At 44.4% G+C, this 13,683-nt stretch overlaps 1 protein-coding gene and 1 pseudogene across 1 annotated transcript in view; both read right to left on the bottom strand.

Moving 5' to 3' along the window:
* Window positions 1-13,218, bottom strand: part of SMIM14 (small integral membrane protein 14) — a 40,118-nt gene extending 26,900 nt beyond the window's left edge. Inside the window, exon 1 of the mRNA XM_042871374.1 lies at window positions 13,155-13,218. The gene's annotated coding sequence lies outside the window, so the exon portion shown is untranslated. The remainder of the gene's footprint in view (window positions 1-13,154) is intronic.
* LOC122180560 lies at window positions 5,126-5,234 on the bottom strand (annotated as a pseudogene).
* Window positions 13,219-13,683: the final 465 nt, after the last annotated feature.

Genomic DNA, 13,683 nt, shown 5'->3' with positions numbered 1-13,683 from the left:
ATGATCTAATGATTCTTTTTGAGTTAGTTACGAAGCAACTACACTAACATTCCTGACATTATCTCAGAACCACTGGAACTGCATGGTGATAGCAGAAGAAAATTTTTAATTGCCCTGGTTCCCTGGACAGCATGTCACATCAGCCAGAGCAGCCTTTATCAAACTATTCTGGCATGAGGAACAGGCAAAAGCACCGATTTTTAAGTAGCACAAAATGCTTTTTCTGGACACAGCGCTGACACCTAAAATAAGGTGCTGGAACCATGAGAGTTGCAAAACAATATTTAATTCCCACTTGGAAGAATTTAGGAGTAACACATAGTAATGGCACAACAATTAAGAGAGCAGAGGTGTTAATCTGTATATAACTAGGAGAAATCAAAACATCAAATAAGAATCTTCACCAGTGAAACCAAATCAGCGTTCTTTGCAGAGTATAAACTGAGAAAGATTAGACAGTAAGTGGGGAAGAGAAATCTGTCATGTAACATCACAAATTTAAGTAGAAGTGTGCTAGAAGGAATTTACCCGAAGGCACCTGAGCTGTACATGACAAATTACCTTAATGAGCTAAAATAAAGCAGAACACGTCACCAAGTAAAATGCCTTCCAAGCTTTCCAACACAATCTCCCTTATGAGCTTTCTCACCTTCAAATGACACTTAAAGGAATCATTCTTTGTCTTTCTGTCCTCCAAGCCCGTAACAAATTCTTAGTGGCAAAGGAATGAGGGAGGCCATCTATTGTGAGAAAAACACTATTTTTCCCCTGATGAAGAACTAGAGGAAACAGATTTTACACACAGCTCTCCAGACATAAAGAAACTCCACACTATACGATGATTTTCACTCCTAAAATGACACTTCTGACTACGTTCCTCATTAAAACCTTTCAGGCTTAATAACTTATTTGTAATACACTTTGAATGCACAAAGTACTAGGTATCAACTAAGCTCTGTAATTAGATCTAAGTTTATTAATGTTTTGTGACCCTACATGAGATTTGGTAATAAGAGACTTTTTTACCTATCCTGGGGCAGGATTCCTTGACTCTATAGCACTCAGGCAGCCCACTCACACCGAAATCCTGTTCCAGAGCTGCTGTGTGCTTCCTGCCTCCTCCAGTACCTCAATTGTCCCATCCCACGTCAGCTGCTAGCTCATTTTGCCCAGCTCTGACCTCTTTGCTATGAGTCACACCAGCTCTCCACCTTCTGCAAACACAGCTCTTTTACATATAATCTATCACATAAAGTAAAATAAACCCTTCTTTATTTTTTGGATCTTTTCCTGTTGGTCGCAACCTTGGTCTTCTTGGAATTTAAAGCTACAGTGCCAACCACAGGCAAGTGCTCTGACCAGGAAGGTTACTTTTACCCTACTTAAAATTATTGTATTTTACTTTCACTACATTATTAGTTACACAGTGTTTAATTCTGGGTTTACAAGCATTTGGAAGATTTGTTTGGTAAATACAGCAAAGCTCTCACTGATAACAACCGAGAAGATACATACTGTGGCCCCTAGACTAAGCAACCTGACAGAAAACATACAAAAAAAAAAAAGAGAAAAATGCAGATGAATATGAAGTACCATCAAAGAATCAACACAACTTTAAGTGTAAAGTGGCCCACAGAGGCAATCATAAACAGAAGTATTGGAATTAAAATCCTGTAGTCAGTGCCAGGATGACTGTAACTCAGAAGCAAAGAGGAGAACGGTCTCTGATGAATTAAGACAGAAATAGCTCACACTACAAGCCCTCTATCTGAAATTGTAGGCAATTAAGCCATAATGAAAAATGTTTTAAATCATGAGTCTTCTCAGCTGTATGATTATTGTAAATCGTTTTTCTGCTACCATCTTTCCCAACCCATGCCCTACAGCAGTACACTGCATTTTACACATCCTAATATCAAAAAAACAATCTTTATAGATACAATCTAATTGTTGTGGGTTGTTTGGTTTGGTTTTTTTTTTTTGTACCTGGAGACTCTTCTGTACTTTAAATTATTGTAATGACTATACATTATTTCCCAACTCAGCAACACGTCTCCTGAGCAAATAGCATGCAGCTGGGGAGCTCTGGGAGACAGAAGTTATACTCCACCTCTCTCCACCCTCACCATTACAAAACAAAATTCCTTTTTTAGCATGACAGCCAACAAGACATTTTGTCCACTCTTCATGTGGTTGCCTCCAATGTGACTCCAATTCTACGCTGATTAATGAGACAGTCAAGGTACAGGTGTTGGTGAGCTCTATTCCTTGGCAGAAAGGAGTGTATAAGAACATCATCTGAAGAGACACTTGCTATATACAACACATACTCAGAGCTGCTGCAGATCTGTCACGGATCAAACCCGGCATCTTCATATCAAAGCTTTCTGCTCATTAACTCTTATCTTTCCTGGATCCAAGCACTCTTAAAATCACACACACAATACAAAAGAATGACTGAAGATTTCCTCTCCAAGAACTATTTTTGCTGTGCTGCTAAACTGAAGGCTGGAAGTCATTGGGAGCAAAATACCTCCATGCAGCAGACAAGTAACAGAATCTTTCCACTTACTTTAAAGAGAAACAGAATTCCCTATATTCAGCTCCCTGACGCTCTTTTACAGACAACTGCAATAACTCCAAGCACAGTTGTCAAATATTTCTACCAAGCCAGACACTTAATTTTGCTGCTGGGTTCAGCTTTAGCAAAGTATAGCAGAAGAAATGGAAATACGTACAAAAATTGAAAGAAAAATTTAGAAAAAAGCACATGACATGTTGAGGCTCTGCAGGCATTCTGAAGAATGATGAAGGGCTAAAATGAGCAAAAGTAACACACAAAGCCAGAACAATTCACTCACTGAAAGATAAAATATCCATTTTTATCTCACTGTCACAGGCAGAAACCCTCTCTCCCATTCTTTTCCACGTTCTCCTAAAGGATCTGTGTTTCCATAGGAAGGATTTGCCTTCTCACATGCACCTAAGCCATCTCGATATCCATGATCCCTACAGCCTCTTATGCTTTCTGCAGTTATTTTCTTCACAGCACATTCCTGATCACTGCTTTTCTAGGGCTCTTCCTTCTGCTGGCCGCTCTGTCCCTTGGGTACCATAAGCACACAGAAGCACCTCAATTGTCTCATTGCCAGGCATGCCAAAACGCAGTGGTTCAGCCTCTCGTACAAGTGGCTACTCCAAAACCTGTTTCATACTCTGCCTCTCCTAGGGACTGGGGCTCACCCAGCCCTGCCTGGTTACATGAAGCCCAATTCAACATCAAGTGGGCGTATAGCAAAATAATACAGAAAGGTACCTCCAGCACGGCAATGCTGAAATATTGCTTATTAGTGGCCAACCAACAAAGAAGCCTACACATTCAAGCCCAGCAAATAGAAGCTAAACTCTTCTCTGTGTTTGTTAAACATATAGCACTTTTCCCTGTTGATTTCCATCTTCTTTACTATTTGTACATGCACATCCACCCTCCCATAGATCCCTGTTCTTTGTTAGCCTTCTGATGAACTACTTACGGTCAACTCACTGATCTGTTATTTAACTTCCTATTATTCCAGCTGTACAACTTCTTGTGTGTAAGAAAGGGCAGGGAATTTTATCCATTGATTTCTGCATCAAGTTTCTCTTCAAACTTGATTAGAGCACAGAGAAGAAAAACAACAGACACAGATTTGGGGGGTTTCTCTCTCAAATAAACAAACTGAAGATAAGGACATGGCTGATTTCACCTTCACACAACTCTGTGGAATTTCTAGCTTCTCTATTACTACCACCAGAAGTAGAACAAATTTCCTATCACCAGGGCAATACAGAGGAGGAATAAGGCAGAAATGATAACCGAGCTATTAAAAAAGCAAAGGAAGCAAATAACTAAACACAGGATAAAGCTTGGACAGCGTAAGAAAACAAAAGCGTTTGTATTTGAATAGGGATGAAACATCAGAAAAGGAACTAGAGACATAGGTAGAAAACAAGAACATGTGCAGCGCTTTAAAATAAACCAATGCAATTCTGCCAGAAATCAATGGCTACATACTCCTCACGCAACACAGAGGACATTCCACTAACAAACCAGAACAAATTGGCCTGTACCCCTCAGCCATCAGCATTAAACTGCTGAGGTTACAGGACTGGCAGAAGTGAGCCTGAGGACTCCGAAGGAGATTTCCTCCACAAAGCAACTTCCGTAGTTCACACAAGGCTAAAAATAGGCTCTGTAACAAGGAATTTGTATACAAATTGATACTAATTAAAACATTCCAGTCATCTGCACTCCTCTATCACTATAATTTGAATCGTTCAAATAAATATTCCCTCACGGTACTCAAGTCTGAAGCACTGCAACACTCCATTTGGCATTTTTATAATGGTTAGTATTACCATATTTTTATATTTTTATAAAGCCCTTTCACAGAATCACAGAATGGCCAGGGTTGGAAGAGACCTCAAGGATCACGAATCTCCAACTCCCCCACATGCAGGGCCACCAACCTCCACATTTAATACTTGACCAGGCTGCTCAGGGCCCCGTCCAACCTGGCCTTGAACACCTCCAGGGATGGGGCATCCACAACCTCTCTGGGCAGCCTGTTCCAGCACCTCACCACCTCTGTAAAGAACTTCCCCCTGGCATCCAACCTAAATCTTCCCTCCCTCAACTTCAAACCATTTCCCCTTGTCCTGCAGTTATCTACCTTTTCAAAGAGCTGATTCCCCTCCTGTTTATAGGTTCCCTTTGGGTACTGAAAAAAAAAAGCTGAACAAGTCCAGCTCCCTCAGCCTGTCTTCATAGGGGAAGTGCTCCAGTCCCGCAGTCATCTTTGTGGCTCTCCTCTGGACCCTCTCCAACAGCTCTCTGTCCTTCTTGTACTGGGGGCTCCAGACCTGGACACAGTACTCCAGATGGGGCCTCACAAGAGCAGAGTAGAAAGGGACAATCACCTCCCTATCCCTGCTGACCACCCCTCTCCTGATGGAGCCCAGGATGCCATTTGCTTTTTTGAACTGTGAGAGCACATTGCTGGATCATTTCAAGTTTTTCATCCATCAGGACCCCCAGATCCTTCTCTGCAGAGCTACTCTCAAGGACTGCTCCTTCCAGTCTGTAAGCCTACAGCACCCAGTATTCCCAACAGGTCTCCCATCCAAGCACTAACCAGGCCTAACCCTGCTTAACTTCCAAGATTGGGCATTACCAGGGTGGGATGGCTGCAGGCCATTAACATTTCATTAACAGTACAAGGAAAACTCTGTAGCATCATCTCTTCAACAAGCTCACAGCTACACCCCACTTCTATTGATGCAAATGCTGGCACTCCCACTGACTTCACTGAACCAGGATCTAGTGGCCCTTGAAGGTCATGGAACCCTAGAGAGCTACTGATGATCTTCTTCTACCAGGTCTATTCCTGGGCATTAAACTGAGTTTTCAGGACGAGAACCAGCTGGCTGCATGGGCACAGCAGCAGAACAGCTGGATGTCAGTGTGGGGGCTGCCACTGGACGTGTGGCTTCAATTACAGCTTTCTCCAACAATTGTGCCAGAATAGATCATCCATTTAGCTCCTCTAGTGAAAGGAGTTGCAATGACTTTGTCAGCCAATACAATACCCAGAGACAGTTCCTAGACACAGCAACACTTCAGAAGCAATTCTCTTCAGTCGCTTTCCTTTCAATTCCAGGGGGTAGGGAGAATGAAGCTGATTTTGTAGTTGAAAGCATCAGCATGTCTCCCTGGACTTCCAGCCGTAGCCTAATGAGTTGGCAAATATATTTTTGTGCTGCAAATTTTCTCAGGATAATTAACGAGATCCAAGATGAACTTTTCAATGCAGCCAAGCCAGTTCCTCTTCTCATGGAAAAGAACCATGCACACAGCTGTTGCTGGTCTGGTTGGTTCCAACAGACACCAAAGCCAGCGGGAGCCCCACAGAACTGCTCACTCAAACACGTCTTCCTTCAGGCATACCAGTGGGTAACTTTCCTACTGTCTCACAAATGATTTGGCATTTAAGTAAATTAGGAAGTAATTTTCCAGTGCCATCCATCTGGCGCTTCTTACAAATGCTAATTTACTATAAAACAACTTGTTTAAAGTAGAAGCAAACCCAAAGAAACTAAGAAATGCCAACCCAGCTACTGAAGGATGATACAGGGATGAACATAAATCAGAGAAAGAGCCTCTGAGCAGGGACAGACTCAGAACTGAGGAGCGAATGCTAAGCATCCTACTGATGGGGAGGTTCAGGCAGGATATCAGGAAGAGGTTCTTCACCAGAGGGTGGCTGGGCATGGAACAGGCTGCCCAGGGCAGTGGTCATGGCTGCAAACTGTTGGACCTCAAGAAGCATTTAGACAATGCTCTCAGACATAGGGGTTGAATTTTGTGTGGAAACAGGAGTGGCACTCCTTACGAGTCCCTTTCAACTTGAGATATTCTATGATTCTATAATGGTTTCCCAATGGCCTCACAGGACTGCTGCAGCACTGGTGCATCCCTCATCCCCACGGGTCCACCACTGTGTGACAATCATGTAGGGAGCATTGTTAGGCCACCTGTGATGTGTTCATTGGGACTTGCTCTGAGTAGCTCAGGAAAAGAATTGTTCAGGTGACAGACAGCGGCACTGGCACTAAGAACAGCAAAGTAAGAACACAAGAACTTAGATGCTTATGGTATGGACAAAGACCTCTCACAGGCAAACATCACGATTCTTTTCTCACTGAGGTGTGCACATCCTGCTTCGAGGATGGCAGCATCTCACACAAAGCTGGCAGCAAGCTTCCTGCTTGTGACCATGACACAAAGCTGACCAAGGCTAAGAGTGTCACCAAGAGCCTCAGCTCAATGCAGAACAGTACACTAGGGAGCTGCAGAAGATGGCATAGGTGCTGCATCTGGTTTAATTAAAGCTATTCAGTGTCAAGCATAAGGCTTAGAGACAAAGAATTCACACGCTCAAACCACCACTGCAGTACTGATCCCTGCTGTCCTCTTCATGGCCAGTCCCCATTACCTGGAGGGAGGGAGATTTCAGACTTCAGCGCCATCAGGTTGCAGTCAGTGACCAAAACCAACTCCCCCCAAGGAAGCTAAGCAAGACGCATCAAGAATTCAAAAGCTATTTACTTATTCCTGTGCAGGTGGCCTCACATTTCTTCCGGCTAAAGCACTTGAAAAGGAGCTAATTATGCACATCCACTCATGGACCAAAAAAGCAGTCCAGCTATTTTAGAATTCATTTACTAATATTTGATGCAGAACATTATTGCCTAACTCCAGCTGTCAGCATTCGGTCATCCTTTTGTTAAAAGGATGACATTTTTCTGAAAGAAGTTTTTTGCAACACGAAAGCTAATTAAGAGACGATGTCAGTGGCACAGAACATTGTCCAAGAATAACAGTTTCTGCTAAGCAAATGCCTCAGCTTCACTTCAGCATTTTTTTCTAAAGTAGAAACTCTGACAGTGGTCTAGGACAAAGAAATTATTTATATTACACCAAATGACCAAAGGAAATTTAATCTCTGCTAATGCAAAAGGGTGAGCAATCCTCTACAATTACTAAGCTATTCCATTTAACTAGTTCACAGCGCAAATCAGGAGCCCTCTCCTGCGGTCCTCTGTAAGGTTAAGAAGTCCTATTGACTTTAATGGAATTTTTCACTCAAGTGGTAACTGTAAGATCCAGCTATGAGGCAAATGTGCTTACTTTCCTGCTCTTGGTTCATTTCTCCAGCACTGCAGACTATCTGCAGCTTCTGCTGACATTCCTTCTCTCACTCCTCAGTCTCCTAAATTCAGCACTGGGGCTGCACGAGCACTGAACCTGCAGCCCCACGGAGAGCATTGCTGCCCCGTGCCATGTGAGGAGGGCTGGCAGCTGGCACTGCTGCACACAGGCAGACTCCATCCAAACACACGGCCATGCACGGGGGGACGCTGGCATTCCAGGGAGCAGACTTCTGCAGGGAGGCAAGAATGGGTATATGGAACATGTTCCACTAACAAACTACGTAACCTATTCATAAAACATCCCTGCTCTCGTTCCAGTGTTTATGAATCAAGATTCTGATTAATGCATTCAAATGTTCCCGAGCAATTTAGGAGCACAACGTGGATGCAATCGTAGAACTCCTTCAGCGAGGCTCAAGGTGCCAGTTCCTGAGCAAATCACTGCAGTGTAACAAAGCCACCACACAGCAGCTGAGCTGTGGCAGCTGCTCTCACACAGGCTCTGAGCCTGTGGGACCTGTAAGCCAACGGGACTTTGCTGAGTCTGTCAAAGAGAAAAGTTGAGCTGAGACTTCATTCAGAAGTGCCACGGGCACCCAGACAGCCACTGCAGCTCAGATGGCCTGAGATAACTCATTTGTCTGACATAACTCTTTTCGGAGGCTCAGTAATAGAGAATTTTTTAGACATGCCATCTCTCTGGAAAAATAAAGATTAAAAAAATCTCTTATCCACTTCTTTACAAAAATGTAATAAAAACAAATAAAAATGACAGTATTTCCTCTGTACCGAGGCAGAAAGTGCAGCCCTAAAGCATAAGTGATTAAGTTTTTTTGAGACTTGCTTCTTAAGAGCGTAATTATTTAGATTATGAAATGCCTTACTAACTCCTTAGAACTGTAGAAATGCACTGTACCTTAATATTACTCCTATCCCACACAAACACAAAAATTATACTGAAATTCTCTGGAATATTTTCATTATGTTTTTTCTCCAGAGATGACATATGTTTCTAATAACTTGCCACTGAGAAAACAGATTTAGCAGGGTAGCAGCATGCTGAGAAAGATAGCAGGATTTTCAATTTTCAGATGAAAGCAGCTCTATTCCCTGGCAGCCCTGCTCCCAACCCCTCTAGGCCAGATCAAATTTTATCTGAAGCTGGCGGATGCCTGTCTTTGCCTTACACAGAAGTTGAATCAGGTTTTCTACATACCTGAAGCAAACGGTTTGAGCTCATAAAATAGAGCCTTTTAATGAGCACTTATACCAGAAGGAAGCTGTAACAATAAACAGGATTTCTGGGCTTTGTTATTTACGTATGTTTAGCAAACAGAAGACCCAATTTTTAATCCCAAGCCCATTTAATACCCATTCAGCAGACTCACTGCCCAATCTACATCATCAAAAGGAAAGTGCTATGCAAATGATACATGTCTACCCAGCACCTACAAGGAACAGATTTTAAAATCTGTTAAATTGCATAAGGAAAATCCATGGCACTATTGACAAGATTGCAATTAGTTGCTTTGAAAAACGTATCACAACCATAAAATCATAGCATCTTCGTCTCCAATGTTTTCCCCCAGGAAAGAAGATATTTTTCAATCTTTGGACACAACTGCTCTACATACAAACTTGAAAGTGAAGCATCCAGTGACCCCTGTGTCCCAGAAGATGTCTATATCAAGGAATATGAAGGTGGTGAGCCCCTAACCATGCTGCAACCACTGGCAGAAGCATTCTCATTGAAGCCATGCAACTCACACTGGGAAGCTTTGTTCCACAAATGGTTACCAACTGTTCGAAGAGCTGACACCAAACTTTTCTTCACATCTTCATGTAATTTTATTCAAAGTTGTTTTTTTTTTTTTTCCTTTTACCAACTTTTTACATATGAAAACTGACAGAGTACCTTATCAAGTTCTTCAAAAATAATGTCTTACCAAAAATATGATTAAACAGCAAGACATACGTGAGGATATACCAATGAACAAAAGAAGAACAAAACTCTGTTACTGTATTGACAACAATCTGACAAACCAAACACTGCAACTGCTTCTCTCATACTAAAGGCTGGGACTACATTTTTGTACAGCGTTTCTGTTTCTTTTGATAAAATCATTTCTTCCCTAGGACAGCTTAGTGCTTTGGATATGACATTGGTCTATCAGCTGTGTAAAGTAAGAATTAAACTATATTTAGCACTAGAAAACCACAGGTTTTAACGCATGCAGAGCTGCCGAAGAATTAATCTTAATGAGGAAAACTTTTATCAAGTGTAACTCTATCTTTTCCCACCCAAATGGGACTAATTTGTTCCATTATCTCTAAAAATACCAGCTAGACAATGTAACTAAAGCCTCCAAAGCGCATTTGTTCAACTAACAACCATGCAAATGTACAACCATTCAATCACACCAGGGGCTGCTTCCTGAACATCTTCAGATCTCTCATAAAAAGCTGAATCAATCACTGCTAAGGAGCTTCTTCTTGCCCATGCCAATGCCATGAGATAGGTGCTGGGATGCAAAGAGGGCCATGAACATCCACTGTACCGCTGCCAAGGTCTGGCAGAAAGAAGACTAACACAGCTTGATCCTCCTCATATACACGCTTATATTCCTACACAACAAGGAGTTGAGTCTTTCTTCAATTAAGGCTCCTTGGGAACTTGGGAAGCTAGCTGTCGGTGAGTCAAAGCCTGCAAGCTGAAGGAGCTATTCTGGGAAAACTGTTCTTTCTTCTGTTTTGTGGTTTGTTTTTAAACTGAACAAGGAGTGCAAGATTTGGCTGTGCAGTATATAACCTTAAAAAGTTCTCTCAGCTTCCACTGCACTCAGAGGGGATTTAGGAGCACTTGGATCTTCCAAGAAGCACTCCTCAGCATCTTGCAGATGCTTCATCAATGACCAGATAGGGTCTTCATGTATTAATAAATCAAATCTAGGAAGTAAGAACAGAAAGAATGCTTAACATCAAGCGTGACAGTGTAGAAGAGTATGCAAAGCAGGCTCTCTAATTTGCTTCCCAAGCAGAATATGGGCAGATGACATCAATTTGTCTACGCACAAGTGCATCTGCCAAAATATTTCTACATCTGTTGTGAAAAGAAACCTGATAAATGTTCAAAACATACAGCATAAGGATCTCATCCCTGGTGTTATCAGAGCACCAGACACCTCCATTCATACATGCTTATAGAGAATAGAAAGATTTTGCTACTTCCACTACACTGGCCTGAATTTCTGCAAAGACTCTGCTATGATGAAGTCATCTGAGACAAAATTTGGCCTTTAAGAGTGTGTGTCAAGTACCTAAAATATCTGGGAGGGAAAATTCTGAAACATAAAACAGACTGTTTTATTACACATCTGTTATGCAAATAACATTCACACATCACTAATTCTAAAGTCTAAATATATGAAAGCAGAAAATGAGAGGTTAATAACGAAACAAGAAGTCAGTTTGAAACCAACTTTCTCTAAACCCAAATATTAAACTTTTGAAAGCAGATTGGACAGTTACAGAGGAATTAAAACTATCATGTACTTTTAAATTGTATTCTGTAGATGACTTCTCTAATGAAAAATATGTTTTTCTTAACTTCTTTTAGAAAGAAGGAAGAACGTGGACTGCAGAATGCAGCACAAAATAACTGCGTCATGCACTTGGGATTTAACAGACTAAATGCATGACTTCAGTAACGTGCTGCGAAAGTGCCACAACAACAACATACAAAATCCCCTAGAACCATATTCATAATATTCTTTTTTGTAGCCAGCTAGGCTAAAAAATGTTCCAACCAGGACAATAGAAAGGCTCCTGCTACAATCTCAGTTTGGAAATGGACCCTTTTTGCTTATGGCCCTGAGCACATCAGGGTCTTTCCTGCTTGTCAGAGATGCATGTGGCCCAATACTCTGCAAGAGTGCCAATAGCACATCCACCAAGCCCTCACACTAGTATTGTGTCTTATGCAAAATGATCTTAAACCAATTAAAATACAGAACTCTGTGCTATGCTGGGGTTAGGCAAGAAAAGCAAATCTCACATTTTAAAGAAAGGGGCAACAGAGCCAAACAGAGCTCAGATTTGCCTACCCCAGTGGCATGAGAAGGACTGAAGTGACTGCTGTGCTGCCAACCGTTACAGCCACTATTTTCTGCCAGCTGCTCCTATTGTTTTGAGCTACACTGCCAATGACAGGGTCACTTCTTAAAAAAAAAATAAAAAAAATCAGTAACAACAATAGTTTGATTTCTCTCATCTGGACAGGTCATAAGGATATGAAGAATGAGATAGAACTATCAGGGACATTATTCTCTGTTGCTACAGACAGGAAGAAATCAGCTAAAAAAAATCAAAATGAGACTAAAGATTTTCTTTCTGATGTCTGCTTTTGAAAGTAACAGAAGCAAGTAAAGGTCAACAGAACTGTAAGAGCTGAGCATGAGAGACTTCTTACAAGTGACCCATTGAGCTCATTGCAGATAGGCAACTTGCCCAGTGGGCACGTTAACATTAACATAATGCGTTATTTTAAAAGCTGGATGCTAAAACACCACAATGAGTTTTCATGACTTCTCAAGACAAGGATGTTTACCAGCGCATAATGCAAACACTGCCTACACCACTAAGCATACAGCCTAAAGGCAGTCCTGACCGCGGGCCAGGAGAACAGGTGTTTGCCGATCCCGGGGCAGGTCACACGCCGAGGTCCGAGCTCTTGGGGAGGGCAGAGGCTGAGCCTGGGCAGGACAGCCGGCAGCGGCGCTGGGACAGCCAGGGAGAAACTGCCGCGGCGCTCCCCGGGGCGCCCAGGCCAGCAACGCTCTGCCCCGCCGCAACCCGCTACCAACCGGCCCCAGAGGCACACGGGCAAGGGCTCCCGCCCGGAACCCTGCCCGTAGGAAGCTAACGGCAGCGCGACGCTGTCATTTGGAGGCTCTGTTTTACAGGACGCCGTCCGCTTTCTCAGCAAGGGAAGCGCATATCCCGTCAGCGTGTCACTCCCAGCTCCTTTATGGACAGAAAGACAGAACCTTCGGTTGACTCTGAGATCCTCCAAAAAGCCACAAGCGTGTGACTTCGCGCTGACAACCCCAACAACCGAAAACAGCCGAGCGAACCCCACCAGACACGCAACCGAACGCCCGCGAAGGGCGAGCGCCGGCCGTTCGGCGAGCCGGTAGCCGGCGAGGCGCCCGGCAGCTGAGTCGGTCTCGGACTCCACCGGCCTCGGGGCAACTGGGGCCGCCCGGGCCGCGGCTCAGGCCGCTCCGCGCCTGCAGGACGGAGGGACGGCCGGGAAGCGGGCTGTCCGCGGAGACCCGCCCGGCCGTGCCCGGCAGCGGCCCTCCCTCTCCCCCCGCGGCCGCGGCGCCCCCCTCCCCGCTCACCGTGCTCCGGCCGCCGTCGCGGGGCTGCGGAGGGAGAGAGGGCCGCGGGGCGCTGCGCGGACGGGGCGGGCGGACTCGCTGAGGCGGCCCCGCGGCTCGGCCCCGCTGCTTGGGGCCGGCTCACACGTCAGCCGCCACGAGACCCGGATCTGCCGGCTCCCGGCGGCGGCGGACGGCCGGGGCGGTGCCGAGCTGCTCCCGGCTCCCGCCCCCCCCCCCCCCCCCCCCCGCCGCCGGCCGGGCCCGGGGCCCCCCCCCCCCCCCCCCCCCGGCTGCTTGCTTGGTCGGAAGCGGTGCAGCTTCTGGTGTGCTTTTCACCTCCCTGAAGAATGAGGGAATTTGTGATGCAGTTCGTCCCTCAAAGCTTGTTTGGATGCTCGTGATTCAGAAGGCTTCTCTGCAGCCATTCCCTTAAAATAACGTCTTTAGAAGCTGTGGAACGCAGAAGGGAGAACTTGAGACGGTGGTTTCCAACGTCAGCCAGTCGGGCACCCTCATGCAGCCGTAGAGCGGCAACGCCGTGCTGCCG

Source organism: Lagopus leucura, unplaced genomic scaffold (assembly GCF_019238085.1).
Source record: "Lagopus leucura isolate 7727_CA_CO unplaced genomic scaffold, USGS_WTPT01 Super-Scaffold_100004, whole genome shotgun sequence".
Classification (NCBI taxonomy): Eukaryota; Metazoa; Chordata; class Aves; order Galliformes; family Phasianidae; genus Lagopus; species Lagopus leucura.
Note: the sequence above shows the minus strand (reverse complement) of the source record. Positions and strands in the feature narration are given on the sequence as shown.